Genomic DNA, 22,700 nt, shown 5'->3' with positions numbered 1-22,700 from the left:
ACCCGGCACCCGGCACCCAGCACCCGGCACCCAGCATCAGCACCCAGCACCCGGCACCCGGCACCCGGCACCCGGCACCCGGCACCCGGCACCCGGCACCCGGCACCCGGCACCCAGCACCCAGCACCCGGCACCCGGCACCCGGCACCCAGCATCAGAACCCAGCACCCGGCACCCAGCACCCGGCACCCAGCACCCAGCACCCGGCACCCGGCACCCGGCACCCGGCACCCAGCACCCAGCACACAGCACCCAGCACCCAGCACCCAGCGGTGGAGCTGCTGCTGTACAGCGCCAGAGTCCTGGGTTCAATCCTCACTGCGGGTGCTGTCTGTACGTAGTTTGTACCTTCTCCCCGTGGGGTTTCTCCGGGTGCTCCGGTTTCTTCCCACGCTACAAAGTCGGGTTTGTACGTTATTTGGCTGGGTATCATTGTAAATTGTCCCTAGTGTGCGTAGGATAGTGTTAATGTGCGGGGATCACTGGTCGGCGCGGACTCGGTGGGATGAAGGGTCTGTCTCCAAAATAAACTAAACTAAAATTCCCCTCACCCTCACAGGCAGCACCCAGACGTTACTCCTCACCCCACTGTGGGCACTCGGCAGTTATCTCCTGCACTTGCGCTTTCTCCATCTTTGGATGTACAAATAATAGGACAGATTTTGATTTAGAGATACAGAGATACAGCGCTGAAACAGGCCCTTCGGCCCACCGGGTCCGTGCCGCCCAGCGATCCCCACACATTAACACTATCCTACACACACTGGGGACAATTTTGTTTACATTTGCCCAGCCAATTAACCTACATACCTGTTCGTCTTTGGAGTGTGGGAGGAAACCGAAGATCTCGGAGAAAACCCACACAGGTCACGGGGAGAACGTACAAACTCCGTACAGACGGCGCTCGTAGTCAGGATCGAACCTGAGTCTCCGGCGCTGCATTCGCTGTAAGGCAGCAACTCTACCGCTGCGCCACCGTGCCGCGATGACACGGCTGATGGGGCAATGTCCACACAGTGAAAAACCTCAAAGAGCCTGAAGCTGGGAGAGCCTCGGTCCCACAGGGTTGAACCCGGAGACATGGGTTCAATCTCAACCTCAAGTGCTGTCTGTGTGGAGTTTGCATGTTTCTACCTGTAACCATGTCGGTTCCTTTCAGGTGCCCCTGTTTACTCTCATCTCACTCAGCAGGTCGGTAGGATAATTGGCCGCTATAATTTGCCCCCCTGTGTGTAAGTGCCTGGGGGGGAGTTGATCGGAGCGTGGATGCAGCACGGAAACAGCCCCTTCAACCCAGCGACTCCCCCAGGGAGAAGGGAGGGGTTGTTATCTGAAATGAGAGAATTCAATGTTCATACCATGGGGTTTGTGAGCTACTCAAGCGGAATATGCGTGTGGCCTCACTCTGGCAATGGAGGAGGCCCAGCCAGAAAGGTTGGCGTGGGAGTGGGAGAGAGAGAGTTAAAATGTTTAGCAACCATTGACTGAATGGAACTGAGCTGGCTCATTAACTCAGTGACCTGCCATTGCTTGGACTGCAGCCATCGTACTCCAGACTCCCGCAACCCATCCACCGGGCCCTGGACATGGCAGTGTCCCGCTCCGAAGGAGAGTAGCAGCTCCATGGGGAGATCGTGCCAGCTCTGTCCTGCGCCATGCCAACCCTGGTGGCCCCAACCCCGGGCACTCCACCTGCACCCACAGTGTTGCCCATCGGGCGGGCATCCCAAACTGTTGCCATCCTCGAGCCCAAAAGCCAGGCCAAAGAGACTCCGAACTGTTCGAGGTTGAGGTCATTTCATGTGGCCATCAGCCAAGGAGCTTGAAGTTGAGCCTAAACAAATGCCGAGGCAGGACTGTACTCATGAACGTTTGCAACTAGCATTTTTACTGAGGTGAAGGCTGATGGCCTTCTGTGTTCTTTGGTGGTTTGTGGCTAATAACCAAGAACTTAGAGTTGTAGTTCTTGGGTCTTCCTTTGGGGTATAAAATAAACATCTGCTCATGGAACAATTTGATCAAAGAAGAATTACAGCTTAAAAAAAAGACTCTAAAGTTGCTGTGAACGAGATATAATGCTTCAGATTCATTCTTCATTACTGAAGGAAGTTGGCTACTGTAAATTGGTGGATGGGAGGGAGGAGAATCGATGGGTGTTAATGGATCTGTGTGAATAGGTGGAACTCAATGGGCCAAATGGCTTATCTCATAAGGAGGTGTGAGGGAATAGAAATTATGAAGAAGAATGGTGGTGAAATATGCCTGTACGTGTATTTGTGAGCATTTATTTAATTACTAGACCAAGTGGACCCGTTGGGCCCAAACCTCTCCTGCATTGGTGCAGCATCCTCTTCTCCCCCCCTCCCCCTCCCTTCCCCCTTCCCTCTCCCCCCCTCCCCTCCCCGCCCCCTCCTCCCCTCTCCCTTCTCCCTCCTCACCCACTCCCCCCTTCCCCCCTCCCCCCCTTCCTCCCCTCCCCCTCCCTCCTCCCCTCCTCCCCTCTCCCTCCCCTCTTCACCTCCCCCCTTCCCCTCCCCCTTCCCCCCACTCCATCCCCCTCAACCCCCCTCATCCTCCCTCCTCCCACCTTCCTCCCTCCCTCCCTCGGAGATAGATTTAAACTTTAAAATGTGAATAACTTTAAAAATATTACACCGATTTCAAAGAAACTTCTTCCATTAGCACCAAAGGGACGATGGTGAGTAAGGTGGGCCTAAAGTCGTCGCGTTATCGCGTACCGTTTTGGCTGTAATTCATGAACAAACAATGAGAGTTTTAAGTAATTGTGCATACACATTCATATGCATTATTTATATGCATGTAATGCATATGATGTCTCTTGGCGTGCCTCAGTACCAGCTTTTACATGAAACATCTGTGAAGCATTTTGAGATGTTCTGATGCAGTAGTAATCTGACATAAATGAAAATTGTAGTAGTAAGTCTGTATACAAATACATGTATAAAATTACATAACGTGTAGAATAATACATGTGTCTGCACTTTATTTGTGTATGAAAGTAAGTATGTAAATAATTATGGTACATATCATATCATATATCATATATCATATATATACAGCGCGGAAACAGGCCTTTTCGGCCCACCGGGTCCGTGCCGCCCAGCGATTCCCGCACATTAACACTATCCTACACCCACTAGGCACAATTTTTACATTTACCCAGCCAATTAACCTACAAACCTGTACGTCTTTGGAGTGTGGGAGGAAACCGAAGATCTCGGAGAAAACGGTTATACATATACCAAAACGGAAAATAAATGGACATAGAATGGACTTAGTGGCAACGGTAGAGTTGCTGCCTTACAGCACCAGGGACCTGAATTCCATCCTGACTGCATGTACTGTTTGTATGGAGCTTGTACATTCTCCCTGTGACTGCATGGGTTTTCTCTTGTTTTCTCTTGTTGCCCTCGTTTCCTCCCACAAGATGTGCAGGTTTGTAGGATAGTTGACTTTGGTAAATTGCTCCAAAGGTGTAGGATAGAAGTAGTATGTGGGTGATCGCTGGTCGGCGTGGCGTGTGCACGGAGGGCTGAAGGGCATAGAGCAGAACATAGAGCAATACATCATAGGAACAGTCCCTTTGGCTCACAATTTGCATGTCCATATCCCTCCAATCCTTGGATTTCCGTGTACCTTTACAAAAGCCTCCTAAATGCCATTATTATATCTGCCTCCATCACCACCCCTAGAAGTGCATTCGCTTTGTGTAAAAAAACCCCTGCCCCGAACAACTTCCTGAAACTTTGCCCATCTCACCTTGAAGCTATGCCCTCTAGTCCTTGACATCTCTTGGAAAAAGATTCTGACTGTCTACTCTATCTATGCCTCTCATAACTTTATAAACCTCTATCAGATTTCCCATCAACCTTTAATGTTCCAGAGAAATCAATCCAAGTTTTTCCAACCTCTTCTTATATATTGCTTATGTTTTCCATTTCTTTATTCCTCATCACTACTTATCCAGTGTCATTTTCCAGTACTCTTGAGATATCTGAAACGTTTGGTATCCTCTTTTATATTATTGACTAGCGTACCTTCATATTTCATCGTTTCTTCCTTATTGCCTTTTTAGTTGCCTTCTGTCGGTTTCTAAAAGCTTCCCAATCCTCTAGCTTCCTGATAATCTTTGCAAAATTACATGCCTTTTCTTGTACGTTTATGCTGTCTTTGACTTCCTTTGTCAGCCACAGTTGCCTCATTCTCTGCTTAGAATCTTTCTTCCTCTTCTGGATGAAAAGATCCTGCATCTTCCGAATTACTCCCAGAAACTCCTGACATCGCTGCTCCACCGTCATCCCTGCTGGAGTCCCTTTCCAATCAACTTTAGCCAGCTCCTCCCTCATGCCTCTGTAGTCACCTTGACTCAACAGTAGTAATGACACTTCTGATTTTGTCTTCTCTCTCTCAAACTCCAGATTGAATTTTACCATATTATTAGACCAAGTGGACCCGTTGGACCCAAACCTCTCCTGCATTGGTGCAGCGCCCTCTCCTCACCCACTCCCCCTCCCCTCTCCCACTCCCCCCTTCCCCCTCTCCCCTTCTCCCCCTCTCCCCCCCGCCTTCCTCCCCCCTCCCATCTCCTTCCCCTCTCCCTCCCCTCTCCCTCCCCTCTCCCCCTCTCCCACCCCTCTCAACCCTCTCCCCCACTCCCCCCTTCCCACTCTCCCTCTCCCCCCACCCCCTGTCTCTCCCTCTCCCTCCCTCCCTCCCTCTCCCTCCCTCCCTCTCCCTCCCTCCCTCCCTCCCTCCCTCCCTCCCTCCCTCCCTCCCTCCCTCCCTCCCTCCCTCCCTCCCTCCCTCCCTCCCTCCCTCCCTCCCTCCCTCCCTCCATCCCTCCCCTTCTCTCCCCCCCCCACTCCATCCCCCTCAACCCCCCTTATCCTCCCCCTTCCCCTCCCTAGGAGATAGATTTAAAAATATAACACCAATTTCAATGAAACATCTTCCATTAGCCCTAAAGGGACAACGGTGAGTAAGGTGGGCCTAAAATTGTCGTGCTATCGTGTACCGGTTTGGCTGTAGTTCAGGAACAAACAAACAAACAAACGAGTTTTAGTATATAGATGGTCACTACCTCCTTGGGGTTCCTTTACCCTAAGCTCCCTAATCAAATCCGGTTTGTTACACAACACCAATTCCAGAATTGTCTCTGAAATTGTCTCTGGAACGTTAGACTCGACCACGAGCTGCTCCAAGAAGCCATCTCATAGGCACTCTGCAAATTCCTTCTCTTGGGATCCAGTACTAAGCTGATTTCCCCAGTCTACCTGCATATTGAAAATCCCCATGACCACATTGCCTTTCTTACATATGCCTTTTCTATTTCCTGATATAATTTGTGCCTTACATCCTGACTACTGTTCAGAGAGAGGCCTGTGTATAACTCCCATCAGGGTCTTTTTACCCTTGCAGTCTTACCTCCCTCCATAAGGATTCTACATCTTCTGATCCTAGTGAATTTCATTCCTTACCGGCAGAGCCATCCCACCACCACCTGTGGCGAGTCCAAATCTCCACAGATCGCCGGACAGCACTCGACCTGAAACGTCACCCATCCCTTCTCTCCAGAGATGCTGCCTGTCCCGCTGAGTTACTCCACCTTTCTGATAGGATGTGTATCCTTGGATATTCTGCTCCCAGCTCTGATCCTCTTTCAACTATACCTCTGTGATGTCCACAATGTTGTACTTACCCATTTCTAAATGCACTTTAAGCTCATCCACCTTGTCCTGTATACTTTGTGAATTCAAGTAGAACACCTTTAATTCAGTATTCACCTCCCCTCTACTCAAATTGGTCCTCATTTTGCCTGACCTTAGACTCTTCTCCCTTTTCAAACTTTCCCTCCTCTTACTCCTTCTGGAGACTTCAGTAACCTCTGCTGTGCTCTCCTTCCCTTTATCTTCAATCTGTTGACCCCCCTCCCCCACCCCTGCTCCCCACAGTTGAAAGCCTTACCTGGAGCCTGATTTTTTTTTGCCACGACCTGGTCCCAGCCAGTTTCAAGTGGAATCAGTCCCTTTGGAACTGCTCTCTCCTTCCCCAATACTGACGCCGATGTCCTACAAATTCAAACCCACTTATCCCAAAGCAATCTTTGAGCCATGCGTTCAACTCTTTGATCTTCACGACCCTCTGCCAATTTGCTTGTGGCTCAGGCGGCAATCCAGAGCTAATTACCTTTTTGATTCTGCTTTTTAATTTAGTCCCATAGCTTCTCAAATTCCCTCAGCAGAACCTCTTTCCTTGTTCCACCTATGTCATTGCTCCCCACATGGACAACGACGACTGGATCTTTCCCCTTTCACTCCAAGCTCCTCTGTAGGTCAGACGAGATGTCCCGAACCCGGGCACCAGGCAGGCCTTTGGGACTCTCGCGGCAGAGACTTGTGTGTATTCCCCTGACTGTTCCATCCCCAATGATAACTAGGTGTCTCTTCCATCTCCCCTCTTGAATGATGTCTCGCTGGTCTATGGTGCCATGGTGCCATGGTTAGGTTGGTCGTTTTTCCTACACCCCCACCCCCCACACACACACTCGTCTGCCCAGGAAGCAGGAATCTCATACCTGCTAGACAAGCTCAAGGGCCGAGGCTGGTCTAATATTGCCTCCCTCCTTCTCCTGACCATGGACCAAAATGGAAACAGTGAATCCTAATGGGTGTGACTGCCTCCACCCCTCCTCCCATCCAGTCATCCACCCCTCCAGTCATTCACCCCATAGATCGATGGGTCTGCCGCCCGCTGTCTATTTGTCAATCTGTCTATATTACCTGGGCCAGACGGTGATTGGGGACTATTTTTAAATTAGGTAAGATTATCGGATGTCAATCCTGGACAAGTCAGGGAGGGGGTGGGGGGAGGGGGGTGGGAGGGGGTGGGGTGGGGAGGGGTTCGCGGCGAGCCCAAGTCTCCACAGATCGCCGGACAGCACTCGACCCGAAACGTCACCCATCCCCTCTCGATTTATTCACCAAATGCTGGAGTAACTCAGCAGGTCAGGCGGCATCTCAGGAGAGAAGGAATGGGTGAGGTTTCGGGTCGAGACCCTTGTTCAGACTGTTCCATCCCTTCTCTCCAGAGATGCTGCCTGTCCCGCTGAGTGACTCCAGCATTTTGTGTCCATCGTCCACATCAACAGTCTCGCTCCAATGGGATTTGCCACCAAAGAGATTTGCTGCATTTCCACCGTGAAAGAGAATTAAACGCGGCTCAGGAAGCGCAGGCTGGGAATGAATGGCGTTCAACCCTGTCACCCACGGCTCCAAACACCCCACATCAGATGGGGAAACTCAGGAGTCTCGCTCCCATAAATCATCCACAGGGGGACGCAAATTATGGCGATGAATTGATCTTTTAAGATTTATTTTCCGTTCGTTTCCTTGTTGTTTAAATCTCCCCTCTGCAACCCACCCTTCCATTGAGCGCAATGTGCCTGCAACTCCGGGCTTGGCCATTGACCTGGAATGTCCCTCGCTCTCCCTTCACCGTCTCCCTGTCGCCTCACCCTTCCAGCCCCGGGACACAACCCGACCTCTCTCTCCTGTGTCGCCCTGTGCTTTGCTTCCCCTATTCCCAAATCCCACCCTTCGGTGATCCTGATCAAAGACCCCCCCCCCCCCCCCCCCCCCCGGCGTCTGTAAGCAGCTCCCTACTTCACACCGCAGGCAGGTGGCGAAATCTAACCAACGGAGCCCCAAATACACCCCTCAACTCCCCGCCCTGCAAATTCTGGGGCAAAATGAATTCATTTTATTCCCCAGTTTGAAGCAAAGTGTTTTTTTTTTGGTTTGTTTTACATTCACCAGCTATTTAAACAGCATTTTACTCCACACGATGGTCGCTCGGTCTCTCGCCCTTTCTCAGTTTTCTGTGTGTGTATATTTGTGTCCTTTCTCTCCCCCCCCTCTCTCAATGTTCCTCTTTTATTGTGTCTTCTTCCCTCGCTCTTCTTTCCCCATCAGTGTCTTCTCGCTCTCTCTCTCTCTCTGACTGTGTCCCCCTCCCTCTCTATCTGCGTATGTGTGTGTGTCTGTGTCTCCCTCTCTGTTCTCTCTTTCTTCATCTGTGTGTGTGTGTGTGTGCGCATCCTCTCTCTCTCCCTCTGTCGCTGTTCCCTCTCTCTTTCTGAGTTTGTCTTCCCCCTCTCCCTTTTCTCTCTCCCCATCTGTGTGTCTCCCCCCATCTGTGTATGCGTTTTCTCTCTCTCTTTCTCTATTCTCTCTCTTATCCGTGTGTGTATGCTCTCTCTCCCCTCCTCTCTCGGTTCCCGCTCTCTTTCTGTGTCTTCCCCTCTCTCTTTCCTCTCTCCCTATCTGAGTGTCCTCTCTCTATCGCTCCCTTGTCTCTCTCTCTATGACTCTGTTCTCCCCCCTCCATCTCGGCATGTGTGTCTTATCTCGTGTTCTCTATTTGTTCTCTCTTTCTTCATCTGTGCGAGAGAGAGAGAGAGAGAGAGAGAGAGAGAGAGAGAGAGAGAGAGAGAGGCATATTATGTACAGAGATAATCAGGAAACCCAAAATAGATATGCAATAAAGTATGAATAGAATCGGGTGACTGGTGGGGGTGGGTGGGGGGGTGGATTCACATGGGGGGTCGGGAGGCGTGAGTTGGTGTCAGCGGGGGAGAGAGGGGTTGGTTCGTGTCAATCGCAGGCAGCGCGCACGCTGGTTTAATGGTGTGATCCGTGCGTTCACCAGGCGCAGACACATACCCAGAGCAGGAGGCAAGGCTGCCAGCCCATCTGCCTCGACTCAGGAGCCGGAGAAATCCCGCGGCAGAGCGGGGACGAAAGCTGTCACAGCCGCTGTGGGGAGATTCCGGAGACTTCCCTGGAGATAGGATTATCCTGCACTCGAAGCCCGCAAACAACACACACACCCACACACCCACCCACACACACCCACACACACACACACACCCACACACACACCCACACACACACACACACCCACACCCACACACACACACACACACACACCCACACACACACACACACACACACACACACACACCCACACACACCCACACACACACACACACACACCCACACACACACACACACACACACACACACCCACACACACACACACACACACACACACACCCACACACACACACACACACACACACACACACACACACACACACCCACACACATACCACACACATACCACACACGTACACGCACCACAAACACACACCCACCACAAACACACACCACAAACACACACCACACCACACCACACACACGCACCACAAAGGAGACCCAGCCAGAGGGAGCAAGTCTGGGGATTGAAACCCTGCTCGCAGAAGGAAAAAAAGCAAGTGTGAAAGGTGAGTTTTGGATTTATAAACGCATTGGGGGTATTGTTGATGACTGGCGATGGTGATACAGCGTTACAGCGAGTGAAGGAGGGAGCCTTGGCTGGCGGGCGGGCTGTCCGCTGCCAGAGCCGGGGTTTTGCTGAGATTTCTGACCGCGGGGCTCGGGTTGTGGTGAGCTTCGCCGTGCTCCATCTGTGATGGAGAGAGGCGGTGGGGCATGTGTGGCAATGTAGGATGCTCAGGTCAACTTGGTGCCTGGTGATTTTGGTTTGTTCGGCTTGTTATCTCCCGGTACTGAATATCAGATTGTCAGCAGCAGCTAATGGTGGCGAATGAACGCTGCCTATTTCCAAATCTCCCTCTCCCTCCCCACCACCCCTCCCCCCCCCCCCCCTCTCTCTCTCTCTCTCTCTCTCTCTCTCTCTCTCTCTCTCTCTCTCTCTCTCTCTCTCTCTCTCTCTCTCTCTCTCACACACACACACACACACACTCACTCTCTCACGCACACACAATGTGATTGACTCGATTGGATGCATTTACTTTGAGCAGGCTTTCCAGGTGAAAACCCCCTTTCATTTGTGAGGAGTATTGCCGCGGGCGGAGTGACCCGGGACAAGATAGGGCTGTTGAATTCACCAGCGAGAGGAGGAAGGCGCTGGGATATGGAGAATGAAGGAAGCCCGTGATCAGCAGGGGGGGGGGGGGGGGGGGGGGGGGAGCAGACAGAGAGCTAGCCTGTCACTGTGGGAGAGGGGATTATGCGCTCTCGCCACGCATGGACTGTCTGTGGGGAGCTTGGACTGGACTGGACGCTGGGACCTAGCAGATGTGAGCCGCGCCGTGAACTGATCTGGCGTGAACCCAGAGCCCTCAATACTGCTCACACCGCAGGCAACGAGAGAAGGGAGGACATTCTGCCTCAACTGGGCTCTGATAAGATAAGGAGCTGGGTTTGGGTTTGGCCGCGGGTCTCAGGCTCAGACTCAGGGGATAGGCAGGCCGGCCGGTGAAAGGCAGGCACTGCCCGACATTCCCCAACGCTTCAGAGGGCTTCTCCAGTGAGCCAGTCTGCCTCCTCTGTAGCTCCCAGAGGTCGGTGTTTATAGTCACATGCATGCACATCGCCGAGTGTGTGTTCACTTCGCCCCATGCAGCACGGCAACAATAGATTTACGATTTGAAATGCAATAACCCGTGGTTGCGCTTGACTGCATAGTTAGCTTGAAATTGTTTATTGAAATGCCTGCCTGCCTGAGTGAGATTCGAGATCTCGACCCGAAATGTCACCGATTCCTTTTCTCCAGAGATGCTGCCTGTCCCGCGGAGTTGCTCCAGCATTTTGTGCCTATCTTTGATGTAAACCTGCATCTGCAGTTCCTTCGTACACTGGGAGAGCCGCTGCTAATCTTGCTGCTAATTCTAACGGGACGTTATCCACAGTTTCCAGAAACTGAACGCCCAGTTTTAGAGTGTCATTATTCGCAACCTCATCTTTCATTTCTTTCTCGTTTCTCTCCTCTCGTCCTATCGAAATTGCATTCGCTCATCTACGTTTTGTCTGTATCAAATAATCTTTTTGTGGGGATTAGTTTCCTGATTTGAAACCCATTCCCAATATATATTGCTATATATTGGGGGTGGGAAATGAGAGGTAATTTCTAACATTCCCGGTTTCTTATGAGAATATAAACCAGGCAATTAAAATAACTTTATTCCTGACATAATTTGTACACAATTTTCACTTAGTAGGTCATGTTTACAAATACCATCTTAATTCTTTCACGGGAAAGTGAAAGATTTGTTATTAATTGTGAATCTTTTGTTTGTTTTTATGTCTTGTTCACTTTGTAAAGCGTATTTGAGTATCTTGAAAAGCGCTATATAAAATAAATGTATTAGTATTATTATTATTATTATTATTAATTATGTTCAGATGCGTTAAGATTCTGCGTGAAAATTGAAGTTAATTTGCTTATTTTTTTATTTGGCTGTCAATAGTTTAAGCATACAGATATTGCAATAATCTTCAGGATTTCCAAATTGGGCAACAGGGCAGTGTGAGATGGAAGATTTTGTTTTAATCAATTTCACGTTCTGTACAGAATCCCTCGAGAAACCTTGGTCCTATCGATGTACCGTATCAGTATGTAATGCAAAGACATAACATAACAGATGTTGGGGGATATGCAATAAAACAATACACTCTGGAAATATTTTTCAGTAAAAAGGAAAGGGGAGAGGAGTTATTGTGTTGATTGGTAGGTATATGTTTCTACAGGGAACAGAGGGGGAAACAGTAAACGTGTCAGTTCTGGCCGGCCTCTACCATTTTCTTTGCATAGTCCAGCAGTAGACAGGTGGACAGAAGAATAAGAGACCAATACAAATTGTAAGGGAGCCTCGCTAACTGAACTAAAACAGCGTACTGCGGTAGTGCAGAGTAACCCACCCACTGGTACACTGGCATCTGTCACCCTGCCTGTGCTGGGTGGTCGGTGGCTCCAATCGCGACCCTGACAAATATCCAGTGATCACTGGATCCAGTGATCTGGGTGTAGCCACCGGCTGCTCGTTATGTAACATCGGTACACATCGTGGTCAGTAACAGCACCCCGTTCCCAAAACAGAAAACAGGAAATAAAAAGCGCCCGAACAAGGGTCCCGACCCAAAACGTCACCAATCCATCTTCTCCAGAGATGCTGCCTGTCCCGCTGAGTTACTCCAGCATTTTGTGTCAATCTTTAATAAAAAGAGTCAAATTAGTACAGACGATCATCATCAATCAATGGCAACATCTACAAGTTAATACACCCGTGTGTGAGAGCGCATGGCCATGTGAGTGTATGTTTAGGTTTATCATTGTCACGTGTACCGAGGTACACTGAAAAGCTCTGTTTTGTTTGCTATCCACTCAAGTGATAACACTGTACATAAATACAATCAGGCCAAACTCAAGTACAATAGGTAGAGCACAGGGGAAGAGTCAGAGTGTAGGATATCGTTCTCAGCATTGTAGCACATCAGTTCGAGATACAACGTCCAATATGTAAGTGTGTAATTAATTGTGTGTATGTGTGTGGGCGGGTGCACATCTGTGAACATCTGTCTCTGTGTGTTATACTAGAGTGTCAGGGTGGTATCTTTGTGTGTATGTAGGAGTGAGTGTGTATGTGCGAGTGTGAATCTGTGTGTATTTGCGAGTGTCGGTGTGAGAGTGTACATTAGATAAGTGTGTCACTGAACATGATTAAGTGTGCATTTAGTGTCTATCTGCGAGTGTGTGTGTAATTGTGAATATTTGAGAATGTGTCTAGAGTATTTGTTTGCGTGTGTGTGAGAGAGAGTGACATGAATGCACTTGCCTGGGGAATTCTAATGAAGAGGTGCGGTAATCAATCTTCACTCTGGAGCTGGGAGGTCACACATCTGACTGTAAATGGGGTGGGAATAAGCTGTGGCACTGGCATCATCAGCCTCACATGGAGAAACCCGCAGACAGCTCATCTGCAGAAAAAATTACCTGGTATTTCAAAATCTGTGGGTGAATGAATTAAAATCACACAGATGGCACATTTTATTGAAATTGATTGTGTTCCTTAAGCAATAGTGCCGATAAAGGTAATATAGTTGCCGTCTATTTAGAATTTAAAAGGCTCTTTACAAAATATGAAAATAGGAGCCTTGGTATTAAATAAGCAGTTACAGTGGAGATAAAATGGTTCGATGTTCACATGATCATGATCACATTGAATGGCGGTGCTGGCTCGAAGGGCCGAATGGCCTCCTCCTGCACCTATTGTCTATTGTCTATTGTCTATTGATGTTATTAAACTGGGGGGATTTATACAACAGTGATCCCCAGGGTTCAACGTTAGCACCAGTGGTGTTTTGATATCTTGTAATAGCTTTGGCCAGAGTAAACGGGATCATTTGACACAAATCTTTAAAAATTCACGAGCAGTGCGGATTATAGCAACACATCGCAAGAGCGCGTGTGGATCAGCGAAAGAGGCAGACACGAGGCATAAAGAATTTAACACAGCCAAGTGTGAAGAAACACATTACTATAGGAAGAATGTGAAGGATATCACATTGACTATGTTTCATGGAAAGAGCCAGGGGTGTGTATTTCACATCTTTGGGGATGAATTGAGAATGAAGTGGATGCAGAGATTTACTGGTGTGAGAGACGTCATCTGTGAGGAGTCTGAAAGAATTCTGTGTTTGTTCTTGGAGTAAAGATTTGATAAGTGAGTTCTAAAACCCTCAACAGTTGAGATAGCGGAAGAAGTATTTACGAAGGGCGTGGAGGCATAGACAGAAATGTATGTCAATAAAAGAATCACAAAGAAAAAGAATCTTCCATTCAGTGAGTTGCTATGATTTGGAATGTGCCGTCAGAATGCTGGCAGAGGATAATTTAATATTAACATTCAATAAATACTGGGGAGGCATGGGAGGACACAGGGTCTATGGCAATGGCGTAGGAGGATGGAAAGGGTGGAGTGCCTCTACTAGTTAATAGAGCATTGCAGGGCTGGCATTACTATTGACAACGGCACAGAAACTCAAAGGAATTTCTTTGCCAAGGTAGCAGGAATAGGGTTCACGAAGATGTCAATATTCCACAATGTCGTTGCAAGGCTTCAATAGCCTCTCTTTTGGAACCTCGGTTTGCTGCAATATATCAGAGGTAATTGTCAAAGATCCCACTGGGGATGGGTCTCATCCTTGGCTCCGTACACATAGATATCTGGCTCGTCCACTCAATGAAAGGAGGAACCTCTATTCATTTGAGCTTAGTGCAAACTCAGACGGTCGCAAAATATTTTATGACTAATAAACTGCTTATTGTTTTGTAACGTAGGAAATTAGGCAATGCACAGAAAAATCCCACTGGCAGCAGTGTGACAATGAGCTGAGGATCTAGTCTAATGATGTGGTCGAGGGAAGGGTTTTGTGCGACGCAGCTTTGAGAACTCCCCACTGTTCCTTGAGTAGCGCCTAAGGATCTTTTACATCCAGCCGATGGGGCACAATCACCTCTGACACAGCCTCTCATCCAAACGATTCCACGTGCCTCCTTCATTCTCATGCGCTGTCCCTCTACATTCTCTGCCTGTGTTTGTGAGTTTGAGTGAAACAGAATCTGACCAGCGTTGAGCCGAGCCTGAATGTGTCACAAATCATGCATTCGTTCCCTTTATGCTTTTATGTTGCCGAACCAACGTATGGCTCACCCAGGTCTGTGGTAGCGCAGTGCACAACTTGCATATCAGAGCTCCAGGAACCCAGCTTCCATCCTGATCGCCAGTACTGTCTATGTGGAGTTTGCACCTTCTCCAGGTGAGTGCACGGGTTTCCCATCAGTGCTCCAGTTTTGTCCCACATCCCAGGGACATGCAAATTAATTGACTATCCTAAATTGCCCTTATGCGTAGGTGGAGGTCAAACCTGGGTAGCTGATAGGACCATTGGGAGAATACAATGGGGTCAGCCTAGGATTGGTGTAAATGGTTGTTTGGTGGCTGACAGATGCAGTGGACCAAACCTATTAACAAGAGTTAGTCCAGGCAGTTTGAAAGACCTTTCTCCACACAGGGGACCGGAGGCATGCGTCCTTTCTCCCGTCCAACACTTGAGCTTCTGCTTAAGAAACAAACAGAAGGAGATCATAATCATGGAGATACTGCACTGAAGGTGGCCCTTCAGCCCATCATGTCCATATCCTGGCCCTCTTGTCCATCTATACTAATCCCAATAACATGCATCTGGTCCTTTTCCTTCTGTGCCTTGTCTAATTAAGTGACCATCAAAATAATTCTTAAACATGGTGATTATACTTGATTCACCACCTCCTCTGAATTGCAAACATCAACCACTTTCTGTGTAAGAAACGTACCCTCAGATTCCCTTTACATCTCCTTCCTCTCACCTGAATCTACATCGTCTTGTTTTAGATACCCCAATCATGGGGAAATGATTTTGACTATCCGTCGTACTTGTATCACTCAAAGTATTTTAATATTTCTATCGGGTCACCCCTCCAGCCTCCTTCACTCCAGGGACAACAAGCCCAGCCTATCCAATCTGTCCCTGGAACTAATGTCCTCCAATCCAGGAAACACCCTGGTGAATCTCCACTGCACTCTCTCCAACAGAATCACATCCTCCCAATACTGCAAGTGTGGACTCACAAATATCTTGTAAGGTTCAACATATAGCCCCGACTATGATATATTGTGTCCCAACATATAAAGGCAAGCATGCCTTCTTTACCTCCCCACTGATCAGTTTTTCCATTGTCTACCAGAGTTTGGTTTATCGGTGAAGTCAAAATCTTTCCCTTGGGTTTATTAACATTGGAATAGGTCACTAGATTCCAGGAGCTTTGCATTCCAATAGATTGTGGACACAGTATGCAGTAGCTTGTATACATAACCCTCTACTCGCTGAGCTTTCCATTGTATGTTGACGGAGGTACAAATTCACAAATTAATCAATGTAGCAAGTAACGAACAAGGATTTTAAAAATTGCAAGCCAAACCTTTTGGGCTTCCACAGCCTGCATCTACTAGAAGAATCGATCTGAAGTGCAGAAATAAAGAGAAATAAAATCCGAGGTCTGAAAAGTCTGAAATGCAGAAATAAAAATAGAAATGCTGGAAACTTTCTGCAGGTCAGTCAGCGCCTCTGGTAAGAGAAACAGAGCGGATGTTTCAGGCTGAAGCCTTTCTGCAGAACAGATAAATGGAGTGGTTTTCTTTTGGGTTATTGGCACAATCATTAGCAGGATTCTGATTTCCTCATTGCCAGGCAGGTAAAGAGAGAAAATGACTGAAAAGTTTGATTCTGGAATTGGAAGCACCAGGAAAATCTACACAGGATGGGTCACTTTAAGGAAGGCATGATGTCGGGTGAAGACTTTGAAGGGCAAAGTACTTAGTCAAGTAATTTAATGATAGCGGAGTCAGGGGGTATGGGGAGAGGGCAGGAACGGAGTACTGATTGGGGATATCTGGGAGTTGGTGGGGTGGGAGGGGGGAGGGGGGGGGGGTTTGAGGGGAGGATCAGAGTACTGGGAATCAATAGTCAATAGTGCTTTTTTTCTTGTCACATATGTTAATTGTTAACACAGTGAAATTGTTTCCCTTACAAACAGTCCAGTAGAGTATCAGCATACCCCCGATCTCCGTTTAGCAAGATATCTGTAGTGCAGTCCAAATCAATGGGTGGGAAACAGACAGCTTCCCCGTCAGGTCTGGAGTCAGGCAGGGTTGCCCTCTCTCCCCTGTCTTGTTCGTCTGTTGTATTGAGCCCTTTGCCGAATCCATCAGGAAGGATGTGAGCATAAGAGGAGTGACATTGCCAGGCAGTGGGGGCACACAGGTCAAGGCCTCCCTGTACATGGACGATGTCGCCGTCTTCTGTTCGGTTCCAGGGTCAGTCCGCAGACTGATCAGCATCTGCGACCAGTTTGAGTTGGCCACGGGGGCCAGGGTAAACCGCAGGAAGGGCGAGGCCATGTTCTTTGGCAATTGGCCCAACAGATCTTCCATCCCCTTCACCATCAAGCCTGACTTCTTGAAGGTGCTGGGGATCTGGTTCGGGAAGGCTGAGGCGTGTGACAAGAATTGGCTGGAGCGGATAGCCAGGGTGGGGATGAAGCTGGAGCTGTGGAAGCTGCTTCTCTCCTTCACAGGGAAAAATCTGGTCATCAGGTGTGAGGTGCTCTCGGGGCTGCTGTACTTGGTGCAAGTGTGGCCCGTCCCTCCCTCCTACGCCACGGTGATCACCCGGGCCGTCTTCCACAAGTGTACAGGATTAATCTACTGAGCCACATGCAGGAGTCAACATGTTTTGGCAGCATGTACAAAATCCATGCTCTAGTTCTTACGAGAAGCACCTGTGGGTGAGGGCGGGAATCAGAGACCAGGGGGTGGGTGAGTGGGAGATGATAGTCCTGGGAGTGGGCGAGACAGGGACATAAATAGCCTGTCTTTTGGAAATTCGGTTTGCTGCAATATATCAGAGGTAATTGTCAAAGATCCCACTGGGGATGCTGGGTGGGTCTCTCATCCTTGGCTCTGTACGCATAGATATCTGGCTCATCCACTCAATGAAAGGAGGAACCTCTATTCATTTGAGCTTAGTGCAAACCCAGACGGTCGCAAAATATTTTATGACTAATAAACTGCTTATTGTTTTGTAACGTAGGGAATGAGGCAATGCACAGAAAAATCCCACTGGCAGCAGTGTGACAATGAGCTGAGGATCTGGTCTAATGAAGTGGTCGAGGGAAGGGTTTTGTGCGACGCAGCTTTGAGAACTCCCCACTGTTCCTTGAGTAGCGCCTAAGGATCTTTTACATCCAGCCGATGGGGCACAATCACCTCTGACACAGCCTCTCATCCAAACGATTCCACGTGCCTCCTTCATTCTCATGCGCTGTCCCTCTACATTCTCTGCCTGTGTTTGTGAGTTTGAGTGAAACAGAATCTGACCAGCGTTGAGCCGAGCCTGAATGTGTCACAAACCATGCAGTCAATAGACAATAGACAATAGGTGCAGGAGTAGGCCATTCGGCCCTTCGAGCCAGCACCGCCATTCAATGTGATCATGGCTGATCATTCTCAATCAGTGCTCCGTTCCTGCCTTCTCCCCATACCCCCTGACTCCGCTATCCTTAAGAGCTCTATCTAGTTCTCTCTTGAATGCATTCAGAGAATTGGCCTCCACTGCCTTCTGAGGCAGAGAATTCCCCAGATTCACAACTCTCTGACTGAAAAAGTTTTTCCTCATCTCCGTTCTAAATGGCCTACCCCTTATTCTTAAACTGTGGCCCCTTGTTCTGGACTCCCCCAACATTGGGAACATGTTTCCTGCCTCTAACGTGTCCAACCCCTTAATAATCTTTTACGTTTCGATAAGATCCCCTCTCATCCTTCTAAATTCCAGTGTATACAAGCCTAGTCGCTCCAGTCTTTCAACATATGACAGTCCCGCCGTTCCGGGAATTAACCTAGTAAACCTACGCTGCACGCCCTCAATAGCAAGATTATCCTTCCTCAAATTTGGAGACCAAAACTGCACACAGTACTCCAGGTGCGGTCTCACTAGGGCCCTGTACAACTGCAGAAGGACCTCTTTGCTCCTATACTCAACACCTCTTGTTATGAAGGCCAACATTCCATTGGCTTTCTTCACTGCCTGCTGTACCTGCATGCTTCCTTTCGGTGACTGATACACTAGGACACCCAGATCTCAGGTCTGGAGTCAGGCAAGGTTGCCCTCTCTCCCCTGTCTTGTTCGTCTGTTGTATTGAGCCCTTTGCCGAATCCATCAGGAAGGATGCGAGCATAAGAGGAGTGACATTGCCAGGCAGTGGGGGCACTCAGGTCAAGGCCTCCCTGTACATGGACGATGTCGCCGTCTTCTGCTCGGATCCAGGGTCGGTCCGCAGACTGATCAGCGTCTGCGACCAGTTTGAGTTGGCCACGGGGGCCAGGGTAAACCGCAGGAAGAGCGAGGCCATGTTCTTTGGCAACTGGCCCGATCGATCTTCCATCCCCTTCACCATCAAGCCTGACTTCTTGAAGGCGCTGGGGATCTGGTTCGGGAAGGCTGAGGCATGTGACAAGAATTGGCTGGAGCGGATAGCCAGGGTGGGGAAGAAGCTGGAGCTGTGGAAGCAACGCTCCCTCTCCATCACAGGGAAAATCTGGTCATCAGGTGTGAGGTGCTCTCGGGGCTGCTGTACTTGGTGCAAGTGTGGCCCGTCCCTCCCTCCTACGCCACAGGGATCACCCGGGCCGTCTTCCACAAGTGTACAGGATTAATCTACTGAGCCACATGCAGGAGGCAACATGTTTTGGCGGCATGTACAAAATCCATGCACTAGTTCTTACGAGAGGCATCTGTGGGTGAGGGCGGGAATCGGGTGGGTGAGGGGGTGGGTGAGGGGGAGATGATAGTCCTGGGAGTGGGCGAGACAAGAGGCATAAACTTCACATCTTCTAGAGCTCCCAAGGGGAATGTGACTTGTTTAAAGACATCGTGCAGAAACGGGAAGATCACATTGAACCGTTAGAACTAGCCAAAGCTTGTGTGATTGCTCAAGCAACCAATGTTAGGATGAGAGAATGAGGAAGATATTTCACCTTTACCTTTAAAATGTGGTTCATTCTTGGATCATATCTTACACGGTATTTTTGTTTCCTGGTCAGTGAAAGAGTCCAGTCAACTCCATTGAGCTGCAAAGCGTGATGTCCGAGCCAGCATGTCAGACTCTGGAGATTTTGTTGATAATTATTCCCAGTCTGACCTTTCTGTCATGGGCCTCCTCCAGTGCCATAGTGAGGCCCACCGGAAATTGGAGGAACAGCACCTCATATTTCGCCTGGGCAGTTTGCAGCCCAGTGGTATGAACATCGACTTCTCCAACTTTAGATAGTTCCTCTGTCCCTCCCTTCCCCTCCTCCTTCCCAAATCTCCCTCTATCTTCCTGTCTCCACCTATATCCTTCCTTTGTCCCGCCCCCCTGACATCAGTCTGAAGAAGGGTCTCGACCCGAAACGTCACCCATTCCTTCTCTCCCGAGATGCTGCCTGACCTGCTGAGTTACTCCAGCATTTTGTGAATAAATACCTTCGATTTGTACCAGCATCTGCAGTTATTTTCTTATGATAATGAATGTCAGGTGCTGCTGTGTCCCTCAGTTAAAGACAAGTAGCAAAGCCCAACCTTCTGGAATGGAATCTGAAGTGGACCAGTGAGACGAGTTCAGCTGGTTGCAGTTTCTACAATGGCTTAATTCATCCGTTTAAAGCACCTATTTCTTTTTTTTATTTTTTTTTTATTTTTGAAAAGCATATGTACAAATAGAAATAAGAAAAAACACATTTGTTACAAAGTTCTTACATAGCTTCAATTTTTAAATTTTTGAAGAGAGAAAGTAAAAATAAAAATAAAAAACTATAAACTTGGGGAGAGAGAATAAGAGGGTTAATAAAAATAAAAAAAAAGGATCTAACAATAAAAATTAAAGGGAGTAGATCCGGGAGACAATAACCACAGTTGTACATCCAACCCCTAACTCAAGTTTCAACTTTTAATTTAATTTTTTTTTATTTTAGTCCTGTGCCAAACCCATTTACTTTTCTAAAAATTCAATAAATGGAGACCATATTTTTAAAAATAACTCAGGTTTGTCGATTAAGGCAAACCTTATTTTTTCCAAATGCAGGGTCTCTGTCATTTCCGTAGTCCACATTTTAATTGTGGGGGTTATTGGTTTTTTCCAAAATTTAAGTATTAATTTTTTCGCAGTTATTAGACTGTAATCAAGAAAATGTACCTGACTTACTGTAAAATTTGTAGTATGTTCTGATAATCCTAATATAATTAATTTTGGGTCCATATCTAATTTTTTATTAATAACTTTAGAAACTATTTTAAAAATCTCCAACCAGAAGTTTTGCATTTTTATACAAGTTACGAAAATATGAGTTAAATTAGCTTCTTGAAATTGACATTTATCACAAATAGGAGAGATACTAGGAAAAATCCTATTTAATTTCGTCTTCGAATAATGTAATCTATGTATTATTTTAAATTGTATTAAGGAATATCTAGTATTCAATGAACATTGATGTATATGTTGTAAGCTTTCATCCCATATATCTTGCATTATAAATTGATTCAATTCGTCCTCCCATGCTCGTCTATAAGATTCTGATGACGGAATGTCAGTGTCAAGGAGAGTATTGTAAATAAAGGATATTAATTTATTTGAATTATAATATCGATTCAGGCATACATCAAGTGTTTCTGGACCTCTAAAGCTGGTGCAACGTGGGTGGGGGAGGGATGGAGAGAGAGGGAATGTAGGGTTACTTGAAGTTAGAGAAATCAGTAATCATACCGCTGGGTTGTAAGCTGCTCAAGCGAAAATAAGGGATGGTGTTCCTCTAATTTGCGTTTAGCCTCACTCTGACTATGGAGGAGGCCTAGGACAGAAAGGTCAATGTGGGAATTTCCTTGTGACGCAGGAAAAGAAGAAGGGTGACTGGGAGGGTGGGAGATAGTGGGAGAAATGAGAGCAGGGGTGCACAGGGCAGAGAGATAAATAGGACAGTTCGGTATATGGTTGTAAATCCTGTTACATGAGTCCCATTTTCCTGCATTGTTGCTCCCACCATGTGGGTTGAGACTGCAAGTCAGCCTGGCTTAGGTTCGGATTGTGGGCCAGCTTCCAGAAGAGAGACATGTGGGAACTGCAAGTAAGGCAAAGCCGAAGGAAGTTGGATTGGAGTCCCGATTGCAGGCAGTGGAGACCTCCTACTTGTGAGGTGTGAAGGGATTATTCTCCATCCAACCTGGTCCTCTCTAATCTGAAGGCTAGAAGATCGTCCCCAGCCAGCATTAACCTGGCTCTAACCTGACATCTAAAATCTAATGTCCATCACCTTAGGCCAGTCTTTAATCCAACATCAAAATAATATTTTAGTATTTACAGAGATGCTGCTTTCCCTAGTCTGAAATCCAGTACCCTCTTTCATTGCTCCCCATCTGAGACTCCTACTTATCAGATTCCACCATCTGCACCCTTTTAGCTTCTCAACTTATCACCTCCAATATCGGTGACTATCTCCACCGTTCCCTTCCCCCACCTGACGCATTTGCCGAACAATTCATCCTCACCCGAATCCTCTTATCACTTACTAGTTTGCCCCGCTCCTTCCCCTCATTTCTCTCTGGCAGCTAACTCCCTTCAACTTCATCAGTCAGAGGGAGAGTCCTGACCCGAAACATCACCTGTCCCTTTCCCTCCTCGAAGATGCTGTGTGATGTGTTGATGTGTTGAGTTACTCCGGCTGTTTGATTTTTACTCAAGAAGATTGACTTGCTTCCAGCCAGCATTGGTCTCCATCCAGGGTAGCTCTGTCTCCAATCTGATATCATGACGTTAGTCCCCAGCCAGCACTGAATTTTTGCTCTTAATTCGGGTGAATGGATTTTGGGATTTTAAATCACCTAAGGGGTACACAGATATTGTCTGGAAGCCAGTAGACACCCAATCAATATCTGATGTCAAAAGGTTTATCTCCAACATTTCAAGTTAAGATTTTCATAACCTGAAATTGAGGTTTTTCTCCAGGAAGTGTGGTTCCTTTTTTAAGAAATGGTGTTTGGTTTTTGACAGGCATAACATTAAAACACAATTTTGGTGAACACCTACTGAAGTGGCACAATGACAGAATAATAAGTGAATGACATTACTTACCCCTAGAGCCTTCTGAACAACACAGACAATATTGTCAATAGATCTGGGTAGGAAGGAGC

The 22,700-nt window shown here is 47.8% G+C and overlaps 1 protein-coding gene across 4 annotated transcripts in view; it reads left to right on the top strand.

Annotated features, from left to right (window-relative positions):
• Positions 1 to 8,723: 8,723 nt before the first annotated feature.
• LOC144602230 (excitatory amino acid transporter 2-like) overlaps positions 8,724 to 22,700 on the top strand; it is a 98,303-nt gene continuing 84,326 nt past the window's right edge. For 2 of the 4 annotated variants that reach the window (XM_078415067.1, XM_078415069.1), the window contains exon 1: positions 8,724 to 9,364. The gene's annotated coding sequence lies outside the window, so the exon portion shown is untranslated. Of the gene's footprint in view, positions 9,365 to 10,162; positions 10,184 to 10,243; positions 10,448 to 22,700 lie in introns of those variants that run through there. The other 2 variants (XM_078415071.1, XM_078415070.1) reach the window with 2 other exon arrangements.

This window comes from Rhinoraja longicauda, chromosome 18, assembly GCF_053455715.1.
Source record: "Rhinoraja longicauda isolate Sanriku21f chromosome 18, sRhiLon1.1, whole genome shotgun sequence".
Taxonomy (NCBI): domain Eukaryota; kingdom Metazoa; phylum Chordata; class Chondrichthyes; order Rajiformes; family Arhynchobatidae; genus Rhinoraja; species Rhinoraja longicauda.
This window is presented reverse-complemented; position numbering and strand designations above follow the sequence as displayed.